Here is a 7984-nt window from a genome sequence, read left to right as displayed (position 1 = left end):
CCACCTTTGCACTGAGAGACTGATTCCATCACTGTTCTTAGGTGTGCCAAGTAAGGGCAGTGTTCCCATCACCTGCCAGTGTAGACACATACAGCTCAAAGAAATACTTTGATTTGCAGGCCTACTTCATCAGAGTTTTTATATTGCTTATATTTTCTTAGACTGCAAATTACTTGTGATAGGCCTGTGTAAGCTTTATTTAACAACAACAACAACAAATTAACAGGAAATTCAGAACCCCTGTTCTGACACAAGCTCTTAAAGGTGTTTGCAGTGAGTGCCCAGGTTGGAAGGAAGGGGCAGTGGGATTGCCACCTGAGGCATGACATGGAGAATAAAGTGTTATGAGGAGCCTCTGGTTGGTACAGATAAGCCAATGTATTGTAGACGCAAGGAGTGTATCCTCAAATTTGGCTGTAGCAGATGACAGTTTAATGACAGTACTGAGCCAGCTTTAATTGTTGTTGTGTTGTCAGCAGGCCCAAGGTTCTATACTGGCAGAAGACTACTTTTGAGGGGGAGGGTCAAATCAGAAAAAAGCAAAACATCACCAAAGCAGCGTTGTAGTCAGAAGGTGATTGTTAGATGCAAAATAATTCAGCTTGGATGTTCAGCCCATTTCCTTGGCATGAGCGTGAACTGGAGCTGAAACTTCCCGGAGGCATCCTTGCTCAAGATCAAAGCCAAGCTAGAAAGATCAGCCAGGCTTGCATCTGAATCCAGCACAGTGCTAAGCACTGTAGTCCTGACCCAATAAAACTGTCAGGACCAGACTTAAATCTATGGAGCTTGATAGTCCTCTGCCTGGGCATGGAGGGAGGTGGGAGAGGGCTGTGAGCTTTGACTACCTCAGTGTTCGCTGTGGTTCTGTTGGTGCTCCCATCACCTTCACCTTGGACAGGGTGTCTAGGAAGGGAGGGTGTTGAGGGAACCTTTCCTTTAGCTCATCAAGAGCAAATCAGTTTGGTGGAAAGCCCTGGGGAATAAGGTCTGTTTGTTAGTTAGTTTGCTCACCAAGAGGACTGTGTGTTTGGTTTATGCATTTGTGATCGGTAGTACAGAAGAAGTTTCTTTCTCCCTTTGTTGCCAAGACATAGTCTAACTTATTCACAAAGCCCCTCTCCATTCAAAGGACTTTGCATTCAAAGCCAGACAAACATCATTTGGACATTAATTGCATTGGATGATCAGGTGAGCTGTGATCTCGGTGTGTTGCTGAATAATTTAATTTGGTTTTGTGTTTAAACCAATCTCCGTGGAGGACTGTGGTATACTTCATATATTCCTACTTCATACATTTGATGATGAAGTGAGATATTAAAGGATTTCCCTGAAGATCTGTGTGCAGGTAAGGGTTTGTTGTATATAGGAAGAAGGAACTATAGGAATCCCCTGAGGACATAAAAGCTTGAGAGTAAGCTGTCAGTGCAATCCAGAGTGATTCGACAGACATCTTCTGTGTGAGGACCAAGTGTTCAGTGTCGGGAAATAGAGGTGCATTGGTGGATTCTCAGTCAAGGGGCATCTTGAATGGGAAGGTTACCTGCTTTGTTAGGTCACATTAAAAGAATCACAGGATTTACTAATCACTGAGGTAACTGGCCCACAGAAAATGATGAATCAGTATGAAAACCATGGCCTTTGCGGTGGGAGCAGCAAATGTTCCCTTTTACAGGCAGCAATTACTCTGTATGGAGAAAGAGAGTGCTGTGTTTCCACCTAACAACAAAAAATAAGATGTGGAAAAGTTACATGACCCTAGTAATTTTCTCTTGCAAAAACCACAAATGATTTCTTTAGTATTAAATAGTGAACATGTAAATAGTTCGTAATCAGAAAAGTGCTTTAATAATAACAGTAATTTTAGATAGAATGAAATAAAATACCTCTGACAGTGATAAATCAACATGTCACACCCTTGCTTCTAGTGGTGCCAGCGGCTTTTTGCAAGAGATGGCAACAGACATCCACAACAAGGATAAAACGGCACAGACAGAATTTGGCAACTGAAGAGAAAAAGCTGCAATGTCGTAGCAAAGGTTACCTACTACTATCATTTGCCCTCATAGGTGGAGATAAGAAAAACACTTGTACAAACTCAAGTAGTATTATCATTACAGGGAAAAGAAGTGCTACCCTCTAGGGTGCATATGTACTTGTGCACAATCAACATGTGGGCCGTCATATGCACTGGTGTACAATTGCCTTCTCCTGGAGAAAAATAAGAATTGCTGGAATTGCCATGCATACTGTTGAAATATTAACAGAGTCCCATGTAATCACACTACTGAGGGTTTAGACTGGGATTCATCTCCAGAGTAAGATACCTAAGTGAAGATGTCAACATGTGAACTTGGTGGATAAAACACCTACATTTAGGTGTCTAACCATAGAATCATAGAATAACAGAATCATTTAGGTTGGAAAAGACCTTTAAGATCATGGAGTCCAACTGTTAACACTGCCAAGTCCACCACTAAAACCATGTCCCTGAGCACCACATCTACGTGTCTTTTAAATACTTCCAGGGATGGTGACTCAACCACTTCCCTGGGCAGCCTGTTCCAATCCCTGACAACCCTTTCGGTGAAGAAATTTTTCCTTATATCCAATCTAAACCTCCCCTGGCACAACTTGAGGCCATTTCCTCTTGTCCTATCGCTTGGTACTTAGGGGAAGAGACTGACCACCACCTCACTACAACCTCCTTTCAGGTAGTTATAGAGAGTGATAAGGTCTCCCCTCAGCCTCCTTTTCTCCAGACTAAACAGCCCCAGCTCCCTCAGCCGCTCCTCATAAGACTTGTGCTCCAGGCCCCTCACCAGCTTGGTTGCCCTTCTCTGGACACGCTCCAGCACCTCCATGTCTTTCTTGTAGTGAGGGGCCCAAAACTGAACACAGGACTCGAGGTGCGGCCTCACCAGTGCCCAGTACAGGGGAACAATCACCTCCCTGCTCCTGCTGGCCACACTGTTTCTGATACAGGCCAGGATGCCGTTGGCCTTCTTGGCCACCTGGGCACACTGCTGGCTCATATTCACCCGGCTGTTGACCAGCACTTCCAGGTCCTTTTCCTCCGGGCAGCTTTCCAGCCGCTCTTCCCCAAGCCTGTAGCTCTGCGTGGGGTTGTTGTGACCCAAGTGCAGGACCCGGCACTCGGCCTTGTTGAACCTCATACAATTGGCCTTGGCCCATCAATCCAGCCTGTCCAGATCCCTCTGCAGAGCCTTCCTACCCTCCAGCAGATCCATACTTCTGCCCAGCTTGGTGTCGTCTGTGAAGTTACTGAGGGTGCACTTGATCCCCTCATCCACATCATTGAAGAAGATATTAAACAGAAGTGGCCCCAATACTGAGCCCTGGGGAACACCACTTGTGACTGGCCACCAACTGGATTTAACTCCAGTCACCACAACAATTTGGGCTCAGCCAGCCAGTTTTTTACCCAGTGAAGCGTACGCCCATCCAAGCCACGAGCAGCCAGTTTCTCCAGGAGAATGCTATGGGAAACGGTGTCAAAGGCTTTACTAAAGTCTAGGTAGACAACATTCACAGCCTTTCCCTCATCCACTAAGTGGGTCACCTTGTCACAGAAGGAGATCAGGTTAGTCCTGCCCCTTGTGAGGGACTGAAGGAGTTAATGTCTCAAACATTGTGGTGGGGCAAGTTCTGCTTAACGAAGAATTCTGCATAACAAGGAAGTCTGCCTAGCAAGGAGCCAGAGGTGAAAAGCAGCCGATCAGCGCCCATCCACAAGAGGAGGGGAGGGTGTGCAGGAGGGGGCACAGCTCCCTGCTCTGTGATGTGCTGAGCAGGGCAGCTCACCCTGCGTGGCCAAGGAGCACGTCTGCAGGGAAGGGGAAGTTACTCCCCAAACGACCCTCAAGCCCACGGACCTATTTCCCAAAGGCTCACAAACCGCTCATGACACCTAATTAGCCTAATGAGATCGAGTGCCCGCCCAAAGGAGGGGCAAGGATGATAAAAGGACACAAACTGAAGCCCCAGGTGCGCAAGCTCACAGGAACGGGATCCCTCAGCTGACTGGACCAACGCTGGGCCCAGGACTGGTGAATATCCCTTTAGACATAAACCATTGACCAAGTCTGGGACTAAAGAGCCGACCCAGCTAGCCCCAGGCTCTTCTCTGAGAAGGAGTCTAGAAAGCAAGGGGTTCTGCTCCGAGCCTCCTGACCCAACGGGAGGGATCTCCTTGTTGTCTTCCCTGAACTGATTCCCAGATAAGCAAGGCCTGTAGTGTATGTTTGGTGATGTACGGTTAGCACATGTTACAGTTTACTGACATAGTTTCATGCCAATTTTTGTTGTGAGCATACCAATTTTTGTGGCAAGCATGCCAATTCTTGTTGTGAGTGAGTAAAAGTTGAGTTCTGTGAGTTAAAGGTTCCCTGGTGTCGTTTCACCTTAATCCTGACCTGGGAATTAGCGAACCTGAGTCATGGTCCTGAGAAATTGGGACGTGACACCCCTTCAGCTCTGAGACAAAGCAATCAAAGCCTGATCCTTGGTGTTACTAAGAAGCTCCAAGTAACAGTTGTGGTATTTTAGAAAGCAGCTGTAGTTGCATGGCTCTTTGTTAATAAACTGATGGAAATTGAGAGGGAGGATGATGGGGCAGCTTAAAAACATGGCAGCTAATAAAAAAAATTAACAATAATGAGATGGAGCTTTTGCTGCTAACTCCTCGTTTCTTAAATAGCATGAAAAAAATGTTATGTTGATGATGGGGAGAATTTGCTCTGTATTATAGTCTTAACTAATAAAATGCTACAATAATGCTGGGAAATGGAAGATTTTAGCTCCCATTTTAAGAGTCATCTGAGCTTTCAAAGTAATGAGTGTATATTAACAGCTACATTGCTTAGGGCTGGGTGGAAGTTTAGATAAGTGACCTTCATATCTTATGGTTTAATGCTGATGATTCTCAACTGTACACTTACAGTACCATCTGTAAGAAAATGTAAAGGTCTTTTTGTCCATATCGCTGCCTTTGGTTGGTGTTGAGGAAAATAATTTTCCCCTTTGACTTGCTATTTTTGTGCTCTTCTTGGGCAGGTCATGCCTCTAGTTTCTTTCTGTGCTTCAGAATTTTTGTTTGCGTCATGTTATCCCAGATGCCAAAGTCTCCTCTTATAAATCTGCTATGACTGCCTCATTCCCCTCTGCCTTCCACCCTGCATACTAATTTACCTTTGTGTGACCAGAGTAGTAAAAACAGCAGAGGAAAAAACAGGAAGAGATGCAAGGGCGTTTCTGTTGGGATAGCTCATACACCTAATGCCGGAGGGAAAGCAAAACACACTGTCTCTTGCTGAAGTATGGTTTTTGTGGGATGGCCTCGCTTCCCCATTTGGAAGAAAGGAAACTCCCCTTCCACTGCCTCCAAGAGCTCTCTGGGGGTAGTAAATCCTCCGTGCTCTTTGAGGGATGAAGCCTTGGGGCTTGTGGCAGAAAGCCCGGGGGGATCCTGCTGCCTGGCCCGGCCATGCTCGCTCAGAGCTCAGGGGCTGCCCCCTCGCCCCTCTCAAAGCAAGGCATCACCCGTGCCAGTGGCAGGGTCTTGCTGCTCCTCTTGAGTTTTTGAGGGAGGGGTTTTTATTTTTACCAGCTCTTGCTCAACTGGTCCCCTTCCTTCTTCCTGCTGGGAGCATACTGGTATTAGTCACTGTGGAAGGACCAACGCACTAGTTCATTTCCTCTACAAATTCCTAGAGGACGTTACAGCCTCCTCTTTTCCATGATTTTCCGTATTGCAGTATACATGGAATGCTACATCCCTTTGCACGTATGCACAGACGGTCATAATCTCTCCTGCATGATCAGATGATTTTGCTCACCATTTTTAATGTCAAATTTACTTTTCTTGCTTCAAACCCTCCCAGTTTTACGGATCCATGTCTCTCTTCCCCTTGTGCTTTTTTCCTCTTTCTCTCTACCTATTTTTTTTTTCTCCTGTTTGTAAGGGACTCTCAACATGTACAAACTGACCAACACGGGTGTATAGTAAACCAAGCTATTCTGGAATAACTTCCTGCACGAACAGCCTTCCAGAGAGTACTACAGAATAATTCTACTTTTTCCAAAGCTACACACTACGTCCTCAAATCTTGAAGAAAATTCTTGGGCTGGAGTTTCGTCAATTTGTCTCCAGTTTAATGACAGGGAAACCCAGAAATGTCTCTATTGGATGACATGCATTGCTTATCCTGATGTAAAGCTTGTGCAACAGTGTAGAAAATGAGTTCTCTGTTTCTCTCTGTCAAAAGGATCATCCCAATTACTTCACATTTTTTTCTACTTCTGGTCTGAATGTATCAATTTCTATCTCTTCTCACTATCATTTAATTTTGTCGTTAAAAAAGTAATAGCCTTCATAAATTTGGAGGTGTTTAATCTCTCATAAAAATAGCTGTATTGTAAATGCTACAACTCAGTGTAAACAATAACATTTTGTTATGCTATCACAACTGCATCCTTAAATGATCATAAATTGACTTGGAATTAGCATAATAATTCTATAAAAGAAATAAGAATTTATAAAACGGATATGAAAAATGTTTAAGTTTAGCGTAAAGCAGGAAATAGATCCTAGGGCAGAACTGGAAAATGCTTGGTGGCATGTTAAACAGTAGGAGATAAAGTAATGACTAGAAAATCCAGGATGTGTTAATACAATGAATGACTGTTGGCTGAAATCTTAGCACTATGTGAAGGATTAATGGAAACCATCCTAGCATACCAAGAACATACTAAATGCTCTACTTCTCCGTTAGGATGATTTGGGTCCGTTCGATACAAGCATTTGATTAAGGAGTATTTTCTTGTAAGCAGCAAAAGACAGGCAGACTGAGGCACACAGCATCCCTTTAGAAGCCATCCCACTTTCCCTCCTCCTCTGAGCTCATTCCCATGTGATCCATGCTGCCCTGCTGGGCTCCCTCTGTGAAGTTCCTTTGGTAGCAACCCTGAGAGGATGCGTGTGGAGACACCACGAAGGAGAACACATATCTCTAGTAACTGGGAATGTGCACTGGTTTCAGGGTCCATCACTGCATCTCCATCAGCTTTTACCGCAGCGACACAAATCAGTGTTTTGCTCTAATATCTGCAAATCTGAGAAGCTGGGGCTCCTCAGGGGCTGCTGCCCACCCTTCCAGTGAAACTGCCTGTGTGCTGGCCGACTGGGAGCACAACCCCCAGGCAGCCCATTGCATCCCAACAAGCCAGGCATCTGCTGCCAGGGCCTGCGGGGGAGTCTCTGGGGGACCCCTTCTGCTGGAGCAGGACACTCCTGTGCTGGGAGTCGGTCCTGTGGGAACTGTGTGGGCAGGTCTGGGGGAGCAACGGGGCAGCTCAGGTAGGGAAATCGCATCCATCCTCAGCCTGGAGAGGAAGATGTGCTTTTCCACTGTGAGGAACAGTAGGTTTCCAAAACATGGCAAGTGGGAAGGAAAAAAGGAACCAAGAAGATAGGATAATGAGGATGAAGTGTGAAATACCAGGGCAGAGTGTGAGAGGAAGGAAGGGGGGAGGACTGGTAAGACAAAAATGGGACAAGGTGGGGAGGATAAGCATGAAGCAAAGGAACATGGGAATAGAGGGTCTTCACTGGTCCCCATTTTCCTGCCAAAGGGATGGGGAAGGGATCCCTCATCTTCCATCAGCTGCCGGCCATGTGGCTTTTCTTCCCTCCCTGCCCGTTTCCTAAACGTAGTCTACCTTTTCACTTACAAAATCTATCATTCCCCTCATCACTATTAGCATTATCAGCAATACCTCTTTTGACTAAGGTGACGCTTAGCGGCCACACACAGGTTGAGGTCTCCTGCGGTAAAAGCTGTCCTCTGACATCTGCCTGAGGCAGAAAGGTGGTTGAGGAAAGCAGAAAGACAACTGAGGACAACTATGAGGAGATGAAAACATCAGGTGTCTTATCTTTTTGCCAAACTAACTCAACTCTCCA

Source organism: Aquila chrysaetos, chromosome 2 (assembly GCF_900496995.4).
Source record: "Aquila chrysaetos chrysaetos chromosome 2, bAquChr1.4, whole genome shotgun sequence".
In the NCBI taxonomy this organism is placed as follows: domain Eukaryota; kingdom Metazoa; phylum Chordata; class Aves; order Accipitriformes; family Accipitridae; genus Aquila; species Aquila chrysaetos.
This window is presented reverse-complemented; position numbering follows the sequence as displayed.